Source organism: Leptodactylus fuscus, chromosome 2, assembly GCF_031893055.1.
Source record: "Leptodactylus fuscus isolate aLepFus1 chromosome 2, aLepFus1.hap2, whole genome shotgun sequence".
Classification (NCBI taxonomy): domain Eukaryota; kingdom Metazoa; phylum Chordata; class Amphibia; order Anura; family Leptodactylidae; genus Leptodactylus; species Leptodactylus fuscus.
The window spans coordinates 8127145-8151992 of record NC_134266.1 but is presented as its reverse complement, the minus strand read 5'-3'; the positions used below and the strand labels follow the sequence as shown (position 1 = coordinate 8151992).

The window sequence follows — 24848 nt, the reverse complement described above, 5'->3', positions numbered from 1 at the left end:
ATGACACTGGGACAGCAGGGGAAACATGTCTGGGGGCATCTAACACACCAAAGACCCTCTATTACCCCACTATCACAGCCTAACAACTACACACTTTCCACATTCATGTGTGTGTGATGTGGTAAGACCTTCCAAAATTCACTTTTCTAGCCCATAACATGAGCCCTTCCAAACAAAGTTACAGGACCTTAAGCTGAGCTACCAGCAGAGATTGAGGCCCTTGGCATGAGTAGAGCCTTGTACCAGCAGTGTTTTTGGCCCTTAGGGTGAGTTGAGCCTTGTACCAGCGTGTGTCCCTTAACATCAGGCGGGCCCTAAGTTCTGCGCTTTGCACAAAAGTTCCACATTAACTAGGCTGAATGGTACAAACCTTAGTAGGCCCGAGAACCAGGAACAGGTCTTGCAATGGCTGTCGGATAACGCTTAAAGCACATTGTCCACCAGCCAGTCAGCCTCTACCTCCTCTCCTCCTCTTACCCAACAGTCTTGTCCTCCTTCCACCCAAAATTCCCAATCTTCCCAGAACAATAACCCCAACTGTCCCTGCTCCCCAGAGCTGTTCTCCCTTCCTTTGACTGTACCGCAACCTGCCCCTCCATTTCGCAATTCCACGGACCTAACAGACGAGTATCTGTGTCCAGATGCTCAAACACTAGAGTCTCCTCCATCTCCGGTCGATTTGGTGGTGGATGACCAGCAACCCACCCTCATCGACGACGATGAGACACAGTTGCTGTCAGGGCAGCCAGTTGACATGCGCATTGTGCAGGAGGAGGAGGTGAAACAGGAGTTGGAAGAGGAGGTGGTGGACAACGAGGACACTGACCCCACCTGGACAGGGCGGATGTCAAGCGGGGAAAGTAGTGTGGATGTTGAGGCAGGTGCAGCACCAAAAAGGGTAGCTAGAGGCAGAGGTCAGCAGCTTAGGCGAAGACAGGCCACACCCGGAATCTCCCAAGATGTTCCAGTTTGTACCCAGCCCCGAAAAACTCCCGCCTCGAGGGCACATTTCTCGAAGGTGTGGAGTTTTTTCAAGGAATGCGCCGAGGACAGATATAGTGTTGTCTGCACAATTTGCCTCTCGAAATCGAGTAGGAGCTCTGAGAAGAGCAACCAGTCCACCACTTCAATGCACCGTCATTTGGAATCCAAGCACTGGAATCAGTGGCAGGTAGCAATGACAGGACAAACGTCGCCCGCCGTTCATGCCATTGCCTCTGCTCACAGTGCTGGCGATGCACTCCAGAGGACGAGCCAGGACATCACTTCATCTGCCTCCGTCAATTTGTTGACTTCTCCCGCATCCTCCCCTGTTCCTGTCTTATCTCCTTCTCCTGCACCATCAACGGCACCATCAGGTGCTTCTTTACAACAACCCACCATCTCTCAGACATTGGAGCGCCGGCAGAAATACACCGCTAACCACCCACCCGCGCAAGCCTTGAACGCCAACATCACTAAAATGTTGGCCCAGGAGATGTTGGCGTTTCGGCTTGTTGAAACTCCGGCCTTCCTGGACCTGATGGCAACTGCGGCACCTCACTATGCCGTCCCTAGCCGTCACAACTTCTCCTGGTGTGGCGTCCCCGCCTTGCACCAGCACGTGTCACTCAACATCAGGTGGGCCCTTAGTTCCGCGCTTTGCTGCAAGGTCCACTTGACCACCGACACATGGACCAGCGCCTGTGGTCAGGGATGCTGCTTATCGTTAAGGACAGGCAGGGTGAATGTGGTGGAGTCTGGTCCCGGGGTGCAAACTGGGGTACCCTAGCTCCTCTCCCAGGCCAAAATTCATGGCAGTAGACTGAAACCCTACTACGCTGCATCCTCCACCCCAGCTACTAGCGGCAAACGCTAAAACACTGGCGTGGGGAGACATCAGCAGGCTGTGCTGAAGCTCATCAGCTTGGGGGACAGACAGCACAGTGCCTCCAAGGTCAGGGATGCCATCCTGGCTGAGATGGCATTTTTTTCCCCCTGCTACACCTGGGGCCTGGCATATTTGCGCCTACCTCCACCCCAGCTACTAGCGGCAAAAGCTAAAACACTGGCGTGGGGAGATGTCAGCAGGCCGTGCTGAAGCTCATCAGCTTGGGGGACGGACAGCACACTGCCTCCGAGGTCAGGGATGCCATCCTGGCTGAGATGGCAATGTGTTTTTCCCTGCTGCACCTGGGGCCAGGCATTTTTATCATGTGTGATAACGGCAGGAACCTGGTAGCGGCTCTGGAGCTTGCCAGTCTCCAACACGTTCCATGTTTGGCCCACGTCTAACTTAGTGGTGCAACGTTTTTTGAAAACATACCCAAATGTACCGAAGCTACTGGTGAAAATGCGGCGCTTGTGCGCCCACTTTTGCAAGTGTACAGGAGCCGCTGCTAGCCTAAAAACACTCCAGCAAGGCCTACATCTGCCTGATGTCCACACACGCTGAAACGCTACATACCATATCTTGACCAGAGTGTGTGAGCTGCACAGACCTTTGATGAAGTTCCATCTACAAAACCCAAGGGTTCCTCAAAGTCAGCTCCCTCAGTTTCTGCACCATGAGTTTCCAGTGGTGGCAGAGTTATGGCTAGAGGCAGAGGCATGGATAGGGGTGATGTCTAGGGGCAAAAGCAGTGTGGATGTGAAGGCAAGCTAAGCAGAAAAAACTGGGGGTACAAGCAGAGGCATGGGCTGGGGTGATATCTAGGGGCAAAATCAGTGTGAATGTGGAGGCAAGCTAAGCAGCAAAAACTGGGGATACAAGCTGAGGCATGGACTGGGGTGATGTCTAGGGGCAAAAGCAGTGTGGATGTGGAGGCAAGCTAAGCAGGGAAAAAGGTGGCTAGAGGCAAAGGGATGTCCAGAGGCAGAAGACAGCTGCATGACAGAAGCTAGGCCTGAGCCAGCAAGGCCCAAGATGCCCTCTTTTCTAGCTTCCTTAGAAAAATTCCCCCATCGAGGCCACGTTCCTCGATGGGGGAGATAATTTCTAAATGTATAGGTCGAGGATAAACTGAGTGTGGTTTACACACTTTGCAATGCGACTCCCCATCTCCCAGGCCTTTCACTCCAGGCTAAAGTACAGCGCAACCCACCCACATGCCCAAGGCTTCAACGGCCTCATCTCAAAAATTCTGGCCCAGGAGATGTTGGGGTCCCGGCTTGTGGACACTCTGCCCTTTTTGGGCGTGCTGGCTACTGCGCCACCTCACTGTGCCGTCCACACCAGCACTTTTCCGCAAACATGAGGCGGTCCCTAAGTTTAGTGCTTTGCCCAAAAGTTCCACGTGACCAGCTACGAATGGACAAGTGCATGCGGACAGGGACGCTACCTTTCAATCTTGGCACAGTGGTTGAATGTACTTGAGGCATGGACCGGGTCGCAAAATGTGGTGGACTTACTTGTCTCCCCACACAACATTCCTGGGAGGAGGGCTGAAACACCACCCTCCTCCTCCGCCGTTAAGTGGACCCCAGCTACGAGCTGGAAACGCTGCAACACTGGTGTGGGGAGACGCCAGCAGGCCGTGCTGAAGCTCATCAGCTTGGGGGACGGACAGCACACTGCCTCTGAGGTCAGGGATGCCATCCTGGATGAGATGGCAATTTGTTTATCCCCGCTGCCCCTGGGGCCAGGCTTTTTTGTCTTGTTGGAGGGCTCTGGAGCTTGCCAGCCTCCAACACGTTCCATGCCTGGCCCACGTGTTCAATGTAGTGGTGCAACGATTTTTAAAATCATACCCCAAATTAGCAGAGATAAGGGTGAAAGTGCGGCACTTGGACACCCACTTTCCCAAGTCTACAGTACCTGGAGCTAGCCGCAATACACTCCAGCAAGGCCTACATCTGCCTGAAGCACCTACTGTTGTGCGAGGTCACCACACGCTCAAACCCTAGATAACGTATGTTGAGCAGGGTGTGTGAGCAGCAGAGACCTTTGATGGAGTTCATCTACAAAACCCAAGGGTTCCTCAAAGTCAGCTCCCTCAGTTTCTGCACCATGAGTTTCCAGGGGTGGCAGAGTTATGGCTAGAGGCAGAGGCGTGGATAGGGGTGATGTCTAGGGGCAAAAGCAGTGTGGATGTGGAGGCAAGCTAAGCAGAAAAAACTGGGGGTACAAGCAGAGGCATGGACTGGGGTGATATCTAGGGGCAAAATCAGTGTGGATGTGGAGGCAAGCTAAGCAGCAAAAACTGGGGGTACAAGCTGAGGCATGGACTGGGGTGATATCTAGGGGCAAAAAAAGTGTGGATGTGGAGGCAAGCTAAGCAGCAAAAACTGGGGGTACAAGCTGAGGCATGGACTGGGGTGATGTCTAGGGGCAAAAGCAGTGTGGATGTGGAGGGAAGCTAGGCAGCAAAAACTGGGGATACAAGCTGAGGCATGGGCTGGGGTGATGTCTAGGGACAAAAGCAGTGTGAATTTGGAGGCAAGCTAAGCAGGGAAAAAAGGTGGCTAGAGGCAAAGGGATGTCCAGAGGCAGCAAGGGCAAAGATGCAAAACTCTCCCCTGTTTCAAGAATTTTCCCTAGGTATGGGACACGTTAATGGCACCCCCTGGGCAAACTACCGTGGTGGACTGACTTGTCTCCCCACACAACATTCCTGGGAGGAGGGCTGAAACACCACCCTCCTCCTCCTCCGCCGTTAAGTGGACCCCAGCTACGAGCTGGAAACGCTGCAACACTGGTGTGGGGAGACGTCAGCAGGCCGTGCTGAAGCTCATCAGCTTGGGGGACAGACAGCACACTGCCTACAAAGTGAGTCATGCCATCCTCGATGACACGGCAATGTGGTTTTTGCCACTGCACCTGGGCCCAGGCATGTTGTCATGTGTGATAATGGCCGTAACCTTGGATCGGCTCTGTAGCTTGGCAGCCCGCAACATGTTCCATGCCTGGGCCACGTTTTTAACTCATTGCTGCTAATCTTTTTAAAAAAGTACCCCAATGTTCCTGAGCTACTGGTGAAAGTGCGGCGCTTGTGCGGATAGTTTTGAAAGTCTATAGTTGCCGCCGCTAGCCTCTATGCACTCCTACAACGCCGGTATCTGCCCGAACAACGGCTGTTGTGCGACGTCTCCACACTGCTGGAACTAAACATATCATCTCTTGAGCAGAGTGTGTGGGCAGCACAGACCTTTGATGGAGTTCCAACTGCTAAACCCTAGGATTCGTCAAAGTCAGCTCCCTCAGTTGCTCAACCATGAGTGGCCATGGGTGGCAGACTTATGTGAAATCCTATCCCATCCATTGCAGTGGACACAAAACATTAGCATTCGCTCATCACAACTCCGGATATGGCAGCTGCGTTCAGCAGGGTGCAGGGTACAACACAGACCAGGCCCGAGCACCAGGAACAGGTGTTAGAAATACTGCAGCATCCGCCATTTCCTTCCAATTTTGTGGTTGTGGACCCGCCACTGACGTTTCTGGACCTCAGTGAGGATGATGAGACACAGTTGCCATCAGGGAAAGCTGTGGTCAGTGCGGTTTGCAGTAAGGGGACAGTGCGCAATTGGAAGAGGAGTTGGTGGATGACGAGGCCACCGACCCCACATGGACAGGAGTAATGTCTAGGGGCTAAAGCAGTGTAGATGTGGAGGGAAGCTAAATCAACAAAAAACCTGGGTAGAAGCAAAGGAATAAACTGGGATGATGTTTAGGGGCGAAAGCAGTATAGATGTGGAGGGAAGCTAATTCAACAAAAAAACAGGGTAGAAGCAGAGGCATAAACTGGGGTGATGTTTAGGGGCGAAAGCAGTGTAGATGTGGAGGGAAGCTAAGCAGCAAAAACAGTGGGTAGAAGCAAAGGCATGCAAAACTCTAACCTGTTGGAAGACTTATTCCTAGGTCTGGAACACGTTAATGGCCTCCCTGGACAAATTACTGCCACTCAGGGGCCTAGTGTCACCAGGATGTGGGAATACCTGGCCGACACCAGCTCTGCCCTCTCCGATCCCTCTGTGCTCTACAGCCTACACTTATTTTCTCATCTTTTTTTCTGCACTGCACATCTCTTGCCAACTTCCTTTGGGATCTCAGAAGAGGTGGTCTCCGTTCTGAGAAACACATCTGATTCCCCCATGCCTTTAATGGCCTCATCGATAAACTGCTGGCCCTAGAGATGTTGGTGTTTATGCTTCTGGATACCCAGGCCTTCCGTCAGCAGATGGCAGCTGGGGCACCTCCCTATGCTAGGCCTAGCCGTTACTACTTCTCTTGGTGTGCTGTCCCTGCCTTGCACCTGCATGTGTCCCATAACATCAGTCGGGCCCAGAGCTCTGCGCTTTGCTGCAAGGTCCACTTGACCACCGACACATGGACAAGCGCCTGTGGTCAGGGATGCTGCTTATCTTTAATGACAGGCTGGGCTGCCGGGAAGAAGGGACGTACTGTCCCGAAACGCGTTGCCATATACATTGCCAGGCAAGACTCTCACTACAATGTGACTTTTTATGAAATGAGAAAATAAAAGTTAATTTTTAACTACTACGGACTTCTATGTACACCAATCCTGGAAAGTAGCTGGCGTTCTTTCTTGTTTTGGATCCACTATTAGCGGGCAGAGGTTCACCTGCGGGTCGAGCTCTTCAGGATCTGGTGGAGTTACAGCCATTATAACAGGGTGAGCTGATACATCTACATTTTTTGACTATGGCAGTAGCAAGAATTGAGGGTATATGTAACCCCAATATATTCTTTGAATTCCCAGTCAGAAAATGGCACTATATACCAGTAGCAAAAACTGAGGGTGTATATAGCCCCAATTCTATTGTTAGGGGACTTCCAGTGTATTGAAGTTAGTTTCTGGGGTGGAACACCATTGGAACGTGGATCGGGGGTATATATAGGGTATACGGGAATAAACTTTCAGTGTATTCCATTCAAGATCCTGGGAAAGCTGGGTTGCGGCGATTGAGCCCGTCAGTGCCACGTTACACTGACAAGCTTCTCCCTAGAATTTAGCTCTTACAAGAGCTGTTGGTTCTCTTCTCCTTCCTATCCTAGCCTGTCCCTGCCTACCAGAATCTAAGCCCTAGCTAAATGGACGGAAACCTCCGTCCCCGGTGAATTGCAAGCTCAGAATGACGCGAACCTGGGCGGCGCTGTTCTATTAAATCAGAGGTCACATGTTTTCGGCAGCCAATGGGTTTTTCCTACTTTTTTCAACGTCACCGGTGTCGTAGTTCCTGTCCCACCTCCCCTGCGCTGTTATTGGAGCAAAAAAGGCACCAGGGAAGGTGGGAGGGGAATCGAGTAATGGCGCACTTTACCACGCGGTGTTCGATTCGATTCGAACATGGCGAACAGCGTGATATCCGATCGAACATGTGTTCAATAGAACACTGTTCGCTCATCTCTAATGATAATATTAGATGAAAATAATAAAGCAGCTTTTTAGTCGCAGACCTGTGTAATCGGATCAAGACTGCGGTTAGCTGTGCTGTATCATTGTTAGATCATGGAAGAGCAGCGATGTGGAGCTCAACTCTCTCCCACAAGTCATTTAGGTTATTGCAACTCAGCCCTGGTTGCCTCGAAGTTCTCTCTGACCTTTTGTGTAGCTTTCTTCACCCCATTGGGCGAGGAATCCACAGAGTCTTTTGAGGACATGTTGTGCTTTTACTCAGAAGGATACCATACCTCCCAACTTTTGAAGAACCGAAACAGGGATAAAATGTGCGGTGCGCATAGTGCACCGCGGCAAATTTAGCCCCGCCCACTTTGTGTGGACTCCGCCCACTCATTAATTTTTCATGTGCCCGCACACAGTACAATCCTCCTACAGTCACCCGTATATTATATTTCCCCCCTTTATCTCTTCCCCAGTTTCATATACACCCTTCATCTGCCCCCATTTTCATGTCCCCCCTCCATCTCTGCCCCCAGTTTCATGTCCCCTCCATCTCTGCCCCCAGATTCATGTCCCCCATCTCTGCCCCCAGTTTCATGTCCCTCCATCTCTGTTCCCAGATTCTTGTCCCCCAACTTTGCCCCCAGATTCTTGTCCCCCATCTCTGCTTCCAGTTTCTTGTCCCCCCATCTCTGCCCCCAGATTCATGTCCCCTCCATCTCTGCCCCCAGATTCATGGCCGCTCCCATCTCTGCACCCAGATTCATGTCCGCTCCCATCTCTGCCCCCAGATTCATGTCCGCTTCCATCTCTGCCCCAGATTCATGTTCCCCATCTCTGCCCCCAGATTCATGTCTCCCCCATCTTTGCCCCCAGATTCATGTTCCCTCCATCTCTGCCCCCAGATTCATGTCCCCTCCATCTCTGCCCCCAGATTCATGTCCCCTCCATCTCTGCCTCAGATTCATGTCCCCCCCATCTTTCCCCCAGATTCATGTTCCCTCCATCTCTGCCCCCAGATTCATGTCCTCTCCATCCCTGCCCCCAGATATATGTCCCCTCCATCTCTGCCCCCAGATTCATGTCTCCACATCTCTGCCCCCAGATTCATGTCCTCTCCATCTCTGCCCCCAGTGTCATGCCGTCCTCTCCTTCATCTGCCCCCAGTTTCACGTTCCACCTCAGTGTACACATTACGCTTACCTTTTCCTTCGCTCCCTCGCCGCTCTCTGCGCGCCTCTCTCTCTGACACAGTTGTAGACGTGATGTGACGTCATCACATCGCGTCTACACAGCCAGTAGGCGGGAGTGCAGCGGCGAAGCAAGGAGCTGACCTGTGACAGCTCCTTGCTTTAGCCGCATATGTGTTCCTCAGATCTGCATCCTCTGGATGCAGATCTGAGTTGAAATCTGGACATACCTCCCTCCAACCGGGACCGCGGGACATGTCACCGAAATCGTGAATGTCCCGCGGAAATCAGGACGGTTGGGAGGTATGGGATACTGTCTTTAAGATGCTTGTTCACAGGTACAGGGCTGTGGTTAGGAAGCACAAGTGGCCATGAGGTTTCTCCAAGATGGCGGACAGCTCTAAGCTTATTTGCAGACTATGCAGGTACCTGCAGACGCTGCAGACTTAGGTTTCCTTTGACTATTCTGCCACCAATATGCATGTGAGACGTCTCTGAGTGTGAGTTGCATAAACAATAGAAGATGGTGAACTCGCTATGGATTAATTTCTCTGAACAACACCGAGCAGGTAAAGGTCCAGTGAGGAAGTGACAATGGATCTGCTTTAGGTGAATTTATTAACTTCACCTCAAGAAATAGTAAGATAGAAATCACAGGAAAATCCTTTGTCCAGCTCTGAGATGCAGATGAGACAAGCGAAGTCTACAGGAAGAGGATGTGATGTCTCAGAGAGGAGGAATTAGGGCGGGTTCACAACTGCGTCCTGGTCTCTGTCTTCTGCCCAAGAAACTGGACAGGAGACGGAAACCGGCAGTCATTTTTCAAGCCCATTCATTTGAATGGGTTTGCAAAGTGTCCGTCCGTGAGCGTTTTGTGGTCTCCGTGGCGAAACCGTTTTTTTTTTTTTTTTTAACCGGACACAAAGTCGGACATGCAGGACTTTGTGTCTGGTTAAAAAAAAAACTGTTTCGCGACGGAGACCACAAAACGCTCACGGGCGGACACAGTCTGCCAGATTCCTGCCAGTCTGCAGAAAGCGGAAACCTGAAAGCGGAGACCAGGGTGCAGGTTTGAACCTGCCCTTACAGTGACAAAAGCTTAAGCAATTACATACATATAAAACTTACAGAAACCGAATATAACAAACACCACTAGGTGGCAGCAAAGAGCTAATTATAGTATTACACATATAACACTCCATGCAATTTCTATATAGATCCCAGGGGGAGTCATAGCCGGGGCAGCACAATACACATCAGGCTTTGTTCTCTGGACGTCTCCTGGTTCCTTCTGTCTGTATTGATGATGTGTCCTGAGTGTTGTAATGATATTACATGTATATTCTATCCCACAGCCCTGTTATATAATCTGTTATCACCGCACTATATTGTATATGATCAGATAATTCTATATATTATGGCCGCTCTCTCTGATATGTGACATTTCTCTTCTCACAGTTCCTCACAGATCTCGTGTTCCTCTTCTCGTTGTTCCTCTTCTGGTTCTATGGTTGGTTCTCTCTGTTGGGATCTTCCTGGTAAGTCGGTTTTGGGTAATTTTATTGTTTGTGTAAATGAGATAAATCCATGATAGACGTGTGATATATAAGATCTGTGATCTGTTATATGTTACTAGTTCCTGTGGCAGAGGATTATAAAGTCCATGAATGTGAAGATGATCAGTCAGTCAGAAAAAAATGTATGTCCCCCCAGGAGCCGATCAGATCCAGGTCTGTTATATTCAGTCTTGTACTTTGCCGTGTTTCTTCCTCTTAGTAATGATCCGGTGACGTCCATGTCTGACGTCTGGTCCTGGACTATACACATGTCCTGTAGTAAATGGAGGTGACATGTTGTGTGTCCGACTGTCAGAGACTGCAGAGCCCCCAGGAGAGAAGACGGAGGCGGATTATGGGATGTGATGTACACGGCGCCCAATGAGTCTTGTATGTGGAATAATAGTAATAGTCACATGACTGATCACGTGATCGGGGGGGGGGCGCTGTCATGTGGGAGCTGCGGAGTTAAATTAAAAAGAAGTTATTGGATGACAAAAATCAGTTTCTATTGTAATTGTTCCAGATTTGGGTTTATTTTCTCAAAATCATGTCGTCACTGAAGAAATAACCAAGGGAAGGCTACGGGGCAAAGGTGAAAGACGGGAGGAGCCTGGGGAATAAAGGGGATAGCAGCAAAGAGAACAATACACCCCCCCCTCCAGATACTGACCCCAGTGATGGCGGTGACATCAGAATATACTGTATGACATCACACTGATGATATAACTCTGTTTCCTTTTAGATCCTCCTGATATTACCAAGAAAAATGCTGGACTGTCATGGTCAGGGTCCTTCCAGGATGAGGAATGTACCTGTGTAATGTGAACAGTCTCCAATCTGCTGAGAATTCTGTATAATATATGTATTATGAGTATAGGGTGAGTGTGACGGGTAATAAGCTGTAATAATACAGACCCAGGTGATGGCTACAAGATCCAACCGATCAGCACGGACATGACACTATGGAGCCTGTAGTAATAGATGAAGCCGCCATCTTATTGTATGAGATGGATATAAAGTATTAAGTGATGTTTATTATACTGCGGAGTAAGGGCAGGTTCACACGGAGTATTGTGGCTCGTCATTTGGTACGTACACGCCGCGGGATCTTTTGCGGGCCGTATACACTCCCATTGTACATGCGGCGCTATTTTGCAGCTGCAACCGGCTCCCATTGAAAACAATGGGAGCGTATACGGCCCGCAAAAGATCCCGCAGCGTGTACGTACCAAATGACGAGCCACAATACTCCGTGTGAACCCGCCCTAACATGTATCTTACTCCAAGACATTCTCCCTAAGGAGTACCAAAGACAGTGTAGACGGATCTCATAGTGGGGCTGATTTATCATCATCTCGCTCATCGGCAGCTACATGTGGCCAGTCCTGTAGTGAGCAAAGACTTAGGGAGCGTTCACAATACCGTCTGTGTCCGACAGGTAGTGTCCGCTCCTAGTGTCCGTTCAAAATCTGGCACGGACATTAGGAGCGGACACTAGCTGTGTCTGTGACACCTGTCATTTATTTAAATGGCAATCGGGTGCGTTCTTTTGCACTCCGTGCCGTTCCTTCACTGTCCGCTTGTAAAGATGTCCGACTTTTCAAGCGGACAGAAAAACCTACATGTTGGGACTGACCTAATAGTACATCACATGGGGGGAACCAGTTAAAATAAAATAAAAATATATATAATGAGATTTTTCCCTAAGTCCTGAGTGTCCTGATCTGTGTCTCGTATAATGTGATGGACGCCATGTAGAGAGCGGTGGCCGCCATGTCCAGGGGGTGATGTGGTGCGAAACACATATAATACCTCCTGTATTATGTAAGGGGTTTATACCGTCGTGTTTTCTGTTAACGGTTTGTGTTTTTTTCCAGGACAAGATCCCAATATTTTTGTACCTATTGATGTTTTGAATACAGAATAAGAGTTTTTGTAACTTATTTTGCATCTATGACATCTATATATAAAGAATTTTTGATAACTTTTTGTGGTTTTTAGCTTTTTTGGCCACCAATACTAAATTCGCATACTCTTGCTCCATTTTATTACTATTAGAACATAATACAAATTTCTTCCTTGGCTTCTTACGATTTGCCAGGTGTTGAGGAGATGACGGAGCAGTAGCTGCTTTGTATCAGCCGCCTCTTCCTTCCGCTTTCCTACATGATCACTTTGCTTCTCTTTGATCCTTCTGTAAATTCTCCCCCGATCTCTCTACATGAATTAGTAAGCGGCGCTCTCTGTGACGGCGGCTCCTTCCCTCCTATGTCTTGCAGTGATGTCTTTGCCGCTTCTCTGATGACATCATCAGGGTTCGCTATATGACCCAGCTCAATCACAAGGCGCTCGGTGTCTTGGCCTATACTTACCACCTGTGGATGGCGCCGCTCTGTCACTTTGTCTTCTGATACTTGTAGTTATACACCAGATACTGACCTGAGCCGACGCCTGATTATACGCCTTGGCCTTGCCTCTGGATCCCTCACCTGGAATTTGTCGTCCTTCTCTGCCTGGCCAAGCTCCAGTCCTTAGACCACGTCCCAATCCTGTGCCCTGTTACCACAATAGTCTGTAACCGCCAACTGGTAGCCACATGTGGCCGACATCCAAGCCACAGATGATATGACAGTCTCAGAGTATACTGGGCTGCCTCAGAGCAGCAGGGTGTAATTCTAGGCTAAGCAAAACTGTTGCCCCGCGAAGAGGCAGAAGACTCACACGGCCGGTCACCTTTACAAACCCATCCAAGTGAATGGGTTTTAAAACTGAGCGCTGGTTTTCTGTCCTCTGTCCAGTTTTGCCAGGGCTGAAGATGGAAACCCGGCAGAATACACAAAATGGACAATGAGCGCAGGTGTGAACCCCCCCCCCCAACTTGTAGATTTTGTGCATTTCTCGGGGGTCTGGGTTTCCCGTATACTGATGGGATGTTTGTTAGTTACACTTGGACATTCTTGCTTACGCTCCCAGATTGTAAGTAGACAATGGAGGGATCTCCTATAATGACTATAAGGGTATACAGTGAGCGCCCCCTAGTGGTGGCTGCGGGCCAGTAGACATTTATCATGTAGCTCACTATACCTGTGAGAAGAGAAGTGGAAGAAACATCCGGAGCTCCGATCTCTATAAAGATGTTACTTTTTTTCCTCCAGAGAAATCAAGAATCGCTCCCTGTAAACCTGGCGACCTGTGAATGTAATAAGATACATAAAAGATCAAAAATCAGCCATAAATAATCCAACATGATGCAGAAATGACTAGTGATCAGTGTAATCGTATCATTAACCCCTTACTACTCAGCCCCGTACTATTACATTGTATTGAGCATATAGATAAGGATCACAGCTATAGAAGAAAGGTGCGATGGTAATACGGATTCAGCTTTCCCACCGGGATTAATCCGTAGTCCTGGCTCAACAGTCCATGTGATTGCTTAGTCAGTGACTACTGACCAATTGGTCACATTAGTCAGTAATGCTTCCTGTGGCCACCTGACATGAACGTCTCAGTATATCGCTCATAGGGGATGTGAGGAGAGTTACTGTGTCTGACTGATCCCCTGTGTCCCTTGTACTTACCCTCCCCCTCCTCTTTGTATCCCCGACTTCTTAGATTACTGACCCCTCCTATTACATCAGTTTTCGGGGTCACTTTTCTTGGTCCTTAGATAGTTTTTGGTTCTATAAAACTATAAAATAAAAACATCAATAAAGTAAGAGCATGAAAGTTTATTCCTCTGATCATTGTCTGTTCCATCTGTTAGTTTAGTGATGGGGTGAGAACTGTCAGAAAGTGTAGTCGGGTTTAGTGTAAGAAGTGTCAGCGCGGTCAGGGTTAATGTCACAAAGGTCACATATAAATAATATCCCAATAATTCATATGAAACATATATAGTGTATAATACAGGATCCAAAAATATGGATGAAAAACACCCATGTAATACATAATGGAAGAACATCCAAATATCCTATAAGTAATGTGATAACAATTGTCCAAGGTAATACATATACTGTATACTCAGACTATAAGATGCACTTTTTATCCTCCACATTTGGGAGGAAAGTGGGGGCGGGGGGTGTCTTATAGTCTGAATGTGGGTGTTGGGGGGCAGAGGAGCAGGTCACAGCATCGCACCACTCCTTCCACCACCGGCTTCCAGCATGCTGCCGGCCCTGGGATTGGAGGAGCGGGTGTCCCTGTGAACCCATCCTGGAATCCGCTGTGCTATTACGGGCAATGCCAAGTCTGTAAAGATGATGGCGGACGCTCTGCTGCACAACGGTCGCTAAAGCTACTGGGTCTCCACTGTAATGTATAGCATACACTCACCGGCCACTTTATTAGGTACACCATGCTAGTAACGGGTTGGACCCCCTTTTGCCTTCAGAACTGCCTCAATTCTTCGTGGCATAGATACAACAAGGTGCTGGAAGCATTCCTCAGAGATTTTGGTCCATATTGACATGATGGCATCACACAGTTGCCGCAGATTTGTCGGCTGCACATCCATGATGCGAATCTCCCGTTCCACCAGATCCCAAAGATGCTCCTCTATTGGATTGAGATCTGGTGACTGTGGAGGCCATTGGAGTACAGTGAACTCATTGTCATGTTCAAGAAACCAGTCTGAGATGATTCCAGCTTTATGACATGGCATTGCATTATCCTGCTGAAAGTAGCCATCAGATGTTGGGTACATTGTGGTCATAAAGGGATGGACATGGTCAGCAACAATACTCAGGTAGGCTTTGGCGTTGCAACGATGCTCAATTGGTACCAAGGGGCCCAAAGAGTGCCAAGAAAATATTCCCCACACCATGACACCACCACCACCAGCCTGAACCGTTGATACAAGGCAGGATGGATCCATGCTTTCATGTTGTTGACGCCAAATTCTGACCCTACCATCCGAATGTCGCAGCAGAAATCGAGACTCATCAGACCAGGCAACGTTTTTCCAATCTTCAATTGTCCAATTTCGATGAGCTTGTGCAAATTGCAGCCTCAGTTTCCTGTTCTTAGCTGAAAGGAGTGGCACCCGGTGTGGTCTTCTGCTGCTGTAGCCCATCTGCCTCAAAGTTCGACGTACTGTGCGGCGTTCAGAGATGCTCTTCTGGCTACCTTGGTTGTAACGGGTGGCTATTTGAGTCACTGTTGCCTTTCTATCAGCTCGAACCAGTCTGGCCATTCTCCTCTGACCTCTGGCATCAACAACGCATTTCCGCCCACAGAACTGCCACTCACTGGATGTTTTTTCTTTTTCGGACCATTCTCTGTAAACCCTAGAGATGGTTGTGCGTGAAAATCCCAGTAGATCAGCAGTTTCTGAAATACTCAGACCAGCCCTTCTGGCACCAACAACCATGCCACGTTCAAAGGCACTCAAATCACCTTTCTTCCCCATACTGATGCTCGGTTTGAACTGCAGGAGATTGTCTTGACCATGTCTACATGCCTAAATGCACTGAGTTGCCGCCATGTGATTGGCTGATTAGAAATTAAGTGTTAACGAGCAGTTGGACAGGTGTACCTAATAAAGTGGCCGGTGAGTGTAGACCCGGAGCTAATGCCCACAATCAGAGCCCACTCTGATCGCTGGCATTACTATTTCAAAACCCCCTTCTAAACTCTAAAAACAGCCCCATGGGCCGGTCCCCACCGGCCACGTACCTTTATTGTTGCAGGCCAGCACTCACATGACGAGATCACGGCAGGCAACATGTTCCATGTGACTTATGAAGTCTCCCAGACCTGTTATAATAATATTACTATTGAGGCTGGTCTATAAATAGCCTCAATAATAATGGACAGAAGCTCCATAGACTGCATTACAGTTGTAAAATAGTGGTTTTTTTTTAAATATTAAATATAAGTTCTAAATCTACCCCCCCCCCCCTAAAATAGATTGAAAAGTATAAAACTACAGTGAAACACATACACATTAGGTATCCCTGTGTCTGAAAATGTCTGGTTTAAAAAGTTATAAAAATATTTTTCCATAGAGTGAATGTCGTAGCAGAATTTTTTTTTTTTTTCTGCTGTTTCGCCCGATTTAAATTAAAAAAAAATGATTAAAGGGATTCTAGCATTAAAAAACTTTTTTTTCTAGGTAACACGTCGGAATAGCCTTTAGAAAGGCTATTCGTCTCCTACCTTAGGAAGTGCTCTCCGCCGCGCCGTTCGAAATGCCGGTTTGTACCGGTATACTAATTAGTTCTCTCGCAGCGATGGGGGCATCCCCCAGCGCAGAAAATGTGATGGGGGCATCCCCATTGCTGCTTGAAAACCGACTCCAGCGCCGCCTCTATCTTCTTCTGCATCCTCCCCTTCCTTCTTTGGCTTGACGTCAGACGCCTGCGCAGTACGCTCTGTTCGTCGAACTTCGCTGAACGTACTGCGCATGCCCTCAGCCATAGTGCCGACACCACAATTTCGCGCATGCGCAGTACGTTCCAAAGGTAGGAGACGAATAGCCTTTCTATAGGCTATTCTGACGTGTTACGTAGAAAAAAAAGTTTTTTAATGGTAGAATCCCTTTAAACGAAATGGCAAAATTAAAAAGTACATCCGACCCCGCAAAAAAAAGACACCCTATGCCCCGTACAGCTACAGGGACACCTATCAATGCGAGCCTGCAGCTATTGCAATACTATAACTTCTATGTTATTAAATATTTTACCAATTTCTGCTTTCATTTTTTCCCCCTGTTTTCCTGTAAAACCTAGGTGTGTATTATGGTCCAAAAAATACTGTGAAGAAACACCCATGTCGGGTTGGCAATTCATTAGGGAATGTTTTTGGCTGTATGTTCACATTTGCTATATTTATTCTGAGTTGTCTTCTAGGGAGAGCCACTTCGGGGGTCCATTATTGAGGGATAGGTTCCAGTCAGGGCATTGGCTATTAGAGCGGTCACCCTGAGTTAGGTTTTAGGGTCTTTACCGTCCCCTTACACCTGTTAGTTTGCAGGGATAGGTCTTGTGCTTCTTCTTTCTTTGACTTTCCTCTACTTTGTCATTTATTACACCCGATATTATTTTATGTGGCATCTCTCCTATGAATTTGGGCCTGGTACATAGTTCACAGGATGTCTTCAATTGTGCTGGCGTAACTTTTTTTTAATGTAATGCGTCCTTTTTGTACAGTGTAAATACTATGGGGCTGATTTCTGTGCTTTTAAAAAAACAACCTTGCGTACAAGTGGCGGACAGTAAAGAGCGCAGCATTTTCTGTGACTTAGGTATTGTGACGCCGGACCCCTAGAGCAGGCAGGAGCAGGACAATATAGTGGGAAATTAGCTTTTGTGAGGGGGACACGTTAGAGCCCCATATCTCAGGATCCGTTAGGGTTACGAATATGGCCTTTTATTAATTTTCACAAAAAAATTCTCATCTTTAATAACGATACTAAAATGATCCTGACGGATCTGTGAGGGCTATGATGGTGATCTTGGTATCATTCTAAAGATGAGATTCTCGTAGCCCCACTGGCTCCTGAGAAATTGACTATAGTGCCACCCATGAAAGGGTTAAAGTCCCCCTGAAGTGCCCCCACAGTTTAATGTCCCTCTCCTACCACACGGAAATAAGAAAACCCTCTCTGATACTCCCCTCTCTTCGCTCCCGCGTCACTCTCGGGTCAAAACCCGCCTGCCACGACTGTCGCGGTTTCCCCCGCCAGAGGATGCTGCCTCCAGGCGGACGCCGCGGCTCAATGAGCTGTGGGAGCCGCCTGAAGAAAGGGCAGCCCGCTACATAGACCACCATTGTGAGGGGGCAGATTATGACGTGGATTATGCGCCATAATCCGCCCCCTTAGTGCCCGTGTGAATAAGCCCTAAGAGGGTGAATGGTGGGGCAGGGAGTGGATGGCCGCATGATTCATCATTGTATGTAACTGGGACAGTATATGTAGGCTGTTACAAGGGGCCCCCAGTATCATAGGGCCCGGTGTAAGTACAAGGTTGGCCCTATAGATAAAGCGGCCCTGTGTGTGCTGACCCTCCCTGTCAGTAATGGCGGATACAGGTTATGTAGAGGCGTCACTAGTGAGGAGAATGTGTGAGCTCTATGGTGTCTGCTCTGGTTTATATAGAGAGAAGGCGGGGCGAGGGGCGGTACAGGGAGGAGTCCACCAATCAGATGTCTGCTGGTTTTGTTTACATGACAGAATGTCCCGCCATGGCTCTGGTATCAGGTAAGCCGCCGCCGCCCCGGTTTCTCCCGTCACCCCCCGCCGGTCCTGCTCAGTCACCTCTCCCGTTATCTTTGCGCTGCTCCCGGTTCTGCCTCTAGTCCTCACAGCTGCCGGGCCTCCGCACTATACAGAGCCGGTAACCCCCGGGGAGCAGATAACCCCGTAGCACCGGACCGGTGAGGTGTAGTGAGTGTCCGGTACAGAGAGGAGTGTGATGTGTCTCTATAGACTCCTGACTGAGGGATGTGACAGAGACTGACGGGAGGAGAGAAGGTGCAGCGCCCGGTATACTATCCGTACAAGCACTGCAGGCTCACAGAGAGGGAGACAGGACAGTGAGGGGTTAACAGTTAGCAGACTCCTCCTCTCACCTGTTGTTGTTGCTGCTGCTGCAGGATCCTCCCCCTCCCCCTCCGCCAGCAAGAGAAACATTAAAGAGGACCTCTCACCGCTCCAAGCCTGTGCAGCTTTCTGCCCCATGTTACAGGCGCTGCTGCACAGACTCTGGGGCACTTTGAATTATGTCTGTAGCCCCCCTCGTTTTGGAGCTCTGAGCCCCGTTAATTCTGACGCCCTGTAGGTTAATGAAGCCTTTACAGTCAGAAGGGCGTTTCTGATTATAAAGACAAGGAAATATAAAACAACAAAAAACTTGCTAGTCTTCAGTAGTTGATCCCTCTTTAATGGCTAACTCATAATGATGACAGATTACAACGTTTCGGCTCCTTTCTCAAGTAAATTTAAAACATTTTTGAAGGATGTGTATATATATATATATATATATATATATATATATATATACACACACACAAAAGGGCACATAGGAATAGAATTCCTGGAGGAAGGGGGGGGGGGTTGTTAGTAATTGGTAGAGACAATGTAAACACTTACAGGTCCTTATCAGTTCACACGTATCTGTAAAGTGACATAAAACCATGTGATGCTAGATTCACACCTGCGTTCTCCTGTCCATTCCATGGTTTCTGTCTTCTGCATGCCAGAAGACGGAAAGCACAGACCGGGTCCGGCCGTGAGCGGCGGTGAGCGTTTTATGCTCTCCGCCGCGAAACCGGATTTTTAAATCCGGACACAGAGTACTGCATGTCCGACTCTCTGTCCGGATTAAAAAACCCGGTTTCGCGGCGGAGAGCGCAAAACGCTCACCGCCGCTCACGGCCGGACAGCTTTCTCACCCATTCAAATGAAAGAGTCCTGCAGGTTTCTGTCTCCTGCCTCTGTTTTATACAGGAAACGGAAACCTGCAGAACGGAGAGGAGAACGCAGATGTGAACGAGCCCTGACAAATTTAGCCCCTTCTCCAGTGTTTGTAGCAGGGTCATAAATTTACACTCATGAATGCGTTGTTCTCTCTTTGATCTGAAATTCCCTCCCAAAACCAAATTTTTCATGTGATCAGTCATATTATGATCCTCATTGCAGAAATGTTTTGATATAGGGAGGTCCATTTTTTTGTTTTTTTTTTATATTTCCAACCCACTGGCTAACACGGTACAAGAACGAACATTTTCCTTATAAAGACAAGAGCTATGTCAGTCTGACACTGTCTAATTAGCATTGGACAGTGTCGGAGCTGCTCCTGCTGTGTGTTCTCATGAGTTCTCCGAAGATCAGGCAGTCGTCTCATCACAGGGCTGCACAGAAGACCCGGAGAAGCGATCCAGGCCGTGTATTGAAGTGGATGAAAGAGAACTTTACTGACATTGCTACAGGTAAGTAAAGAAACCCCTAAGCAAAGAGCATAAGTGCCCTGTACACCCTGTGGACCTAGGTCTAGCCCCTATACAACGAGCATTACCCCTATAGCTCCTAGGCAATGCTCATTGCCTAGGGGCTATAGGGGTTAACATACAGGGCACCAGAATTAATGGGGCTCAGAGCTCCAAAACGAAGGGGGGCTACAGACATAATTCAAAGTGCACTAGCGTTGGTGCAGCTGCATCTATAACATGGGGCAGAAAGCTGCACAGGCTTGGAGTGGTGAGAGGTCCTCTTTAAGTCCCACCCCCTGCAGAAGTGAAAGTTCTGTCAGACTGTCAGTGTCATGCAGCAGATCCTACAGTCTGACAACCACTAGGGGGCGATCCCTCCTGTCACTGTTGTCAGTCATTGCAGGCTCATATACAGGGACTGTCCACATCACCTTCTCCTCAGTCCAGGCTGGAGCTCACGGGCTCAGAGCAGGCGGCCGCTACTATATACTGGTTATAATAAGGATCTGTTCACACCAGGTTTGTGCAGTGTAGAGCTTGGCTTTAGAATTTAACCCTTTGGAAACACCTGTTACTTTGGGCCAGGTTCTCACTATGTCTGCACTAGGATAGAGATGTCCAACATGAAAACCAGTCAACCCCAGGCTGGTCCACAGCGGTGCTGGGCAGGAATACTGGCACTCATGTGCCCGCTCATGGTCATCAGGTGACTGGCAGGATCTATGGGGAGTATAGGGAGCGTTCCCGCTGTAGGTGGGCCACAGCAGCGCTGTCTGGAGACTCATTTACATACAGAGAAAACCGGGAATATCACTGAAACGGCGTTATGAAGAAGATTTGTGAAGGTAGGGGAGGAATAGCCTGTGTTATGGGATTCTAATGGTTAATTCACGGTCGTCTGCAATCGGCCTGAGGATAACTCACATCGCTGCAGTTTTTGGAGCCAAAGTCAGGAATAGTTTGACAAAGGATGGAAAATCTAAAGGAAGTTCTGAGACATTTCTCATCTGTTAAATCCACTCCTGACTTTGACTCAAAAACACACAGCCCAACCTGCAACAAAAAAAAACAAAACACATTTTGGTACTATGGGGCCTCAGCCTAAAGGGTATGTTCAGCTTTAGACATTTTTCCTCGTTTCAGAAATTTGAAGCTGAATTCTTCCAATTCCATGTGAAATGCTGCACCTGCCGTCTGGTATTTTGTTACCTCCCAATTCACTTCAACTGGAGTTATCAGGCCGAATTCGCCAGAAGATCGAGCGTAAGGGGCCATTCACACAGAGGAAAATGGTGAGGAGTTTCAGCACTGAAAAAAAAGCCTCCCATTGACTTCATGCTAGCAGAAAAAGGAGCCCATTGAAGCTAAAATTCCACACCAAATTCCTCACCATTTTCCTCCGTGTAAATGGACCCTGACTCTTATTTTGGCTAGCTGAAGAAATCTGCCTCTGCCTGCCATGCAAATCAATGAAGGCTGATTTTGAGGCAGAATTTGTAGCAGATGCAGGGGTGCTCACACTTTTTCAGCTTGTGAGCTACTTTATAAACTGACTAAGGCAAAAGATCTACTACCCACTTCTTGTGGGTGGGGCCGGGGCAGGCCTGTGGGCAGGGCTGGGTATGTGGGCGGGGTCAGGTGGAGCGTGAGAGCAGGAGACAGCGGCGTTCTGTGGCCGCCCAGGGATCCCCGGTGTCTGCTTGTTCACAGCGCAGGCTGAGGGTCAGTTCACACGTGAAAACCGCCTAGCTTATTTGTGCGAGGTAAAAAACCTCGAGGAGTTTTTTTGACGCTGTTTTTTGCATTCCGCGCGGTTTTTGACGAGGTTTTTGACGCGGTTTTCGCTAGCGGTTTTCGCTAGGTTTTTTTTTCCTATATGTGCTATAGAAACTGCAGGCGAAAACCGCGCGGTTTTTTGCAAAAAACCGCGCGGTTTTTGTGTGCAAAAAACCGCGCGGTTTTTTACCGCGCGGTTTTCGCCTCCCATTCACTTCTATGCAATTCTTCAGGCGTTTTCCGCCTGAAGAAAGGTCATGTCGCTTCTTCAGGCGGAAAACGCTAGGAGGAAAAAAAAAGCTAGTGGTCTACATAGACCACCATGTTAAAGGAGAGGTTTTTGAAGCGAATTCCGCTGTCAAAAACCTCCCCTTTGCCCACGTGTGAACTAGCCCTGAGAGTTATCTCTGGACAATGGCAGGCTGGGGCTGCGGCAGCCCTACCTGCCAGTGTCCAGAGATGACTCTCAGCCTGCACTGTGAACAAGCAGCACCCCGGCCCCCTCCATCCCTAAGAGCGAGGAGCGCGTCATCCCCCGGAGCTGCTGCTGCCCGACCTGCAAGTGTCCGGAGTGCTTGTTCCGATGCATGCCTGGATCGTGGAGAGGTAAGTAACAATGTTTTTTATGGTACCTTACCTCTCCCGGGCCTCCGATCATTATACTCGGGGGTCCGAAAAGACCCCAGAGTATAATAGTGCTTGTGGGGCCTGCAGTGTCACTTACCGGTCGGTAAGTAAGTAGGGCCCGTTACCGGTTGGAGTAACTCCAGCTGGTAACAGCCTATTAAAAAAAAAAAAAAAACGCAGCGGTAGCGGCTGTCGCTGGGCCCCGTAATGTCCCGGGTCCTGTGGCAGCTGCTACCACTGCTACCGCGGTAGTTACGCCCCTGATCAGAATAAATCCTGATGGAAGCACCACACTCAATGACATCAGAAAGAAGAAAACAAAATTAATCCTAAAACAAACCAAGGACAATGAAATACAAAAAGCAAATAAACAACAAAATAGACAAAATACAATGTACATTAATGTGGAAAATAATGAACACCAAGAAAAACCCAGTAAATATAATATACAAATAAATAGCAAAAATGAATAACATAAATTAAAATGAAAACCTTAATATAAAAAAAGAAACAAATGATCGCAGCAATCATTTATTTATTTATTTTAATAGGTTTCCTCTTATGTCTCCACAGGTCTCATCCTCCTGACCGCACTATCACTCTCATCAGGCGCAGTCTATGTGCGGAGAGGATCAGACATCACTGACTGCAGCATGAAATGTCCTCATACACAAAGTGTCCTGGAGGTGTACAGAGTCTGTGGGGGTGATGAGAGTAATCTCCTGGAGCTGTGGTGTGATAATATGTGGTATCGTAACCACTTAGAGTCCAGACTGCACCTGAACACAAGCAGCGGGTGCTGGACCCTGACAGATGCCGGGAAGGACGACTCCTGTGTGTATAATGTTCTGTATCACAACAGTCCAGGAACCCCCAAACACTCCATAGATGTCACTGTAATAGGTACGACCAAGTAAATTAGCAACAAAATGGAGAAGAGACAGAATGAGAGGGCATTATGGCAGATTCACTAACACTGTGTAAAAGTTTCAGTGCAGACAACCTTATACTATACCAGTACAGTTTTATCACAGTGTTTAATGCTGGGAACTGATTGTGACCGACCTTCTGATACTTCCAGATCCAGTTCTCATCTCCAACTTCATCAGTAACTCCAGCCGGCTGGGTCAGGACATTGCTGTGAGCGTCCCGTTCTTTGGAGAAAAAGCACCTCATTTACTGGAGATTACAGGTAAGAGGGGTATTACTGGGGTATTATACACCCCTAACACCTTCTATACCCCATGTACTGGAGATTACAGGTAAGAGGGGTATTACTGCGGTATTATACACCCCTCACACCTTCTATACCCCATGTACTGGAGATTACAGGTAAGAGGGGTATTACTGGGGTATTATACACATCTCACACCTTCTATACCCCATGTACTAGAGATTACAGGTAAGAGGGGTATTACACACCTCTCACACCTTCTATACCCTGTGTACTGGAGATTACAGGTAAGAGGGGTATTACTGGGGTATTATACACCCTCACACCTTCTATATCCCCATGTACTGGAGATTACAGGTAAGAGGGGTATTACTGGGGTATTATACACCCCTCACACCTTCCATACCCTGTGTACTGGAGATTACAGGTAAGAGGGGTATTACTGGGGTATTATACACCCTCACACCTTCTATACCCCATGTACTGGAGATTACAGGTAAGAGGGGTATTACTGGGGTATTATACACCCCTCACACCTTCTATACCCCATGTACTGGAGATTACAGGTAAGAGGGGTATTACTGGGGTATTATTCACACCTCACACCTTCTATACCCCATGTACTAGAGATTACACGTAAGAGGGGTATTACTGGGGTATTATACACCTCTCACACCTTCTATACCCCGTGTACTGGAGATTACAGGTAAGAGGGGTATTACTGGGGTATTATATACCCCTCACACCTTCTATACCCCGTGTACTGGAGATTACAGGTAAGAGGGGTATTACTGGGGTATTATACACCCCTCACACCTTCTATACAACATGTACTGGAGATTACAGGTAAGAGGGGTATTACTGGGGTATTATACACCCCTCACACCTTCTATACCCCATGTACTGGAGATTACAGGTAAGAGGGGTATTACTGGTGTATTATACACCCCTCACACCTTCTATACGCCGAGTACTCGAGATTACAGATCAGAGGGGTATTATAGGGTACTGTAGATGTATATAGCCTTCTCTGTATCATTGTGTGATGTCATCCAGTCAGGTTCGGCTCCAGGTTTGTGTGGGTCCATGGGCAACAGGCGCAGTCTTCTTCCGGCGCAGGTGGTCAAACTTATAGGCCTCAGGCAGAGCCTACTGTACATGCCCGCGGCCACAAGAAAAATGGCCGCTTACACAGTATGTAAGCAGCCATTTTCTTCTGGCCTGTGGGCATGCGCAGTAGGCTCTGCCC

At 48.4% G+C, this 24848-nt stretch overlaps 1 protein-coding gene across 1 annotated transcript in view; it reads left to right on the top strand.

The window, feature by feature from the left end:
- LOC142194291 (hemicentin-1-like) overlaps window positions 1-24848 on the top strand; it is a 193247-nt gene that overhangs the window by 130725 nt on the left and 37674 nt on the right. The window lies entirely within an intron of this gene.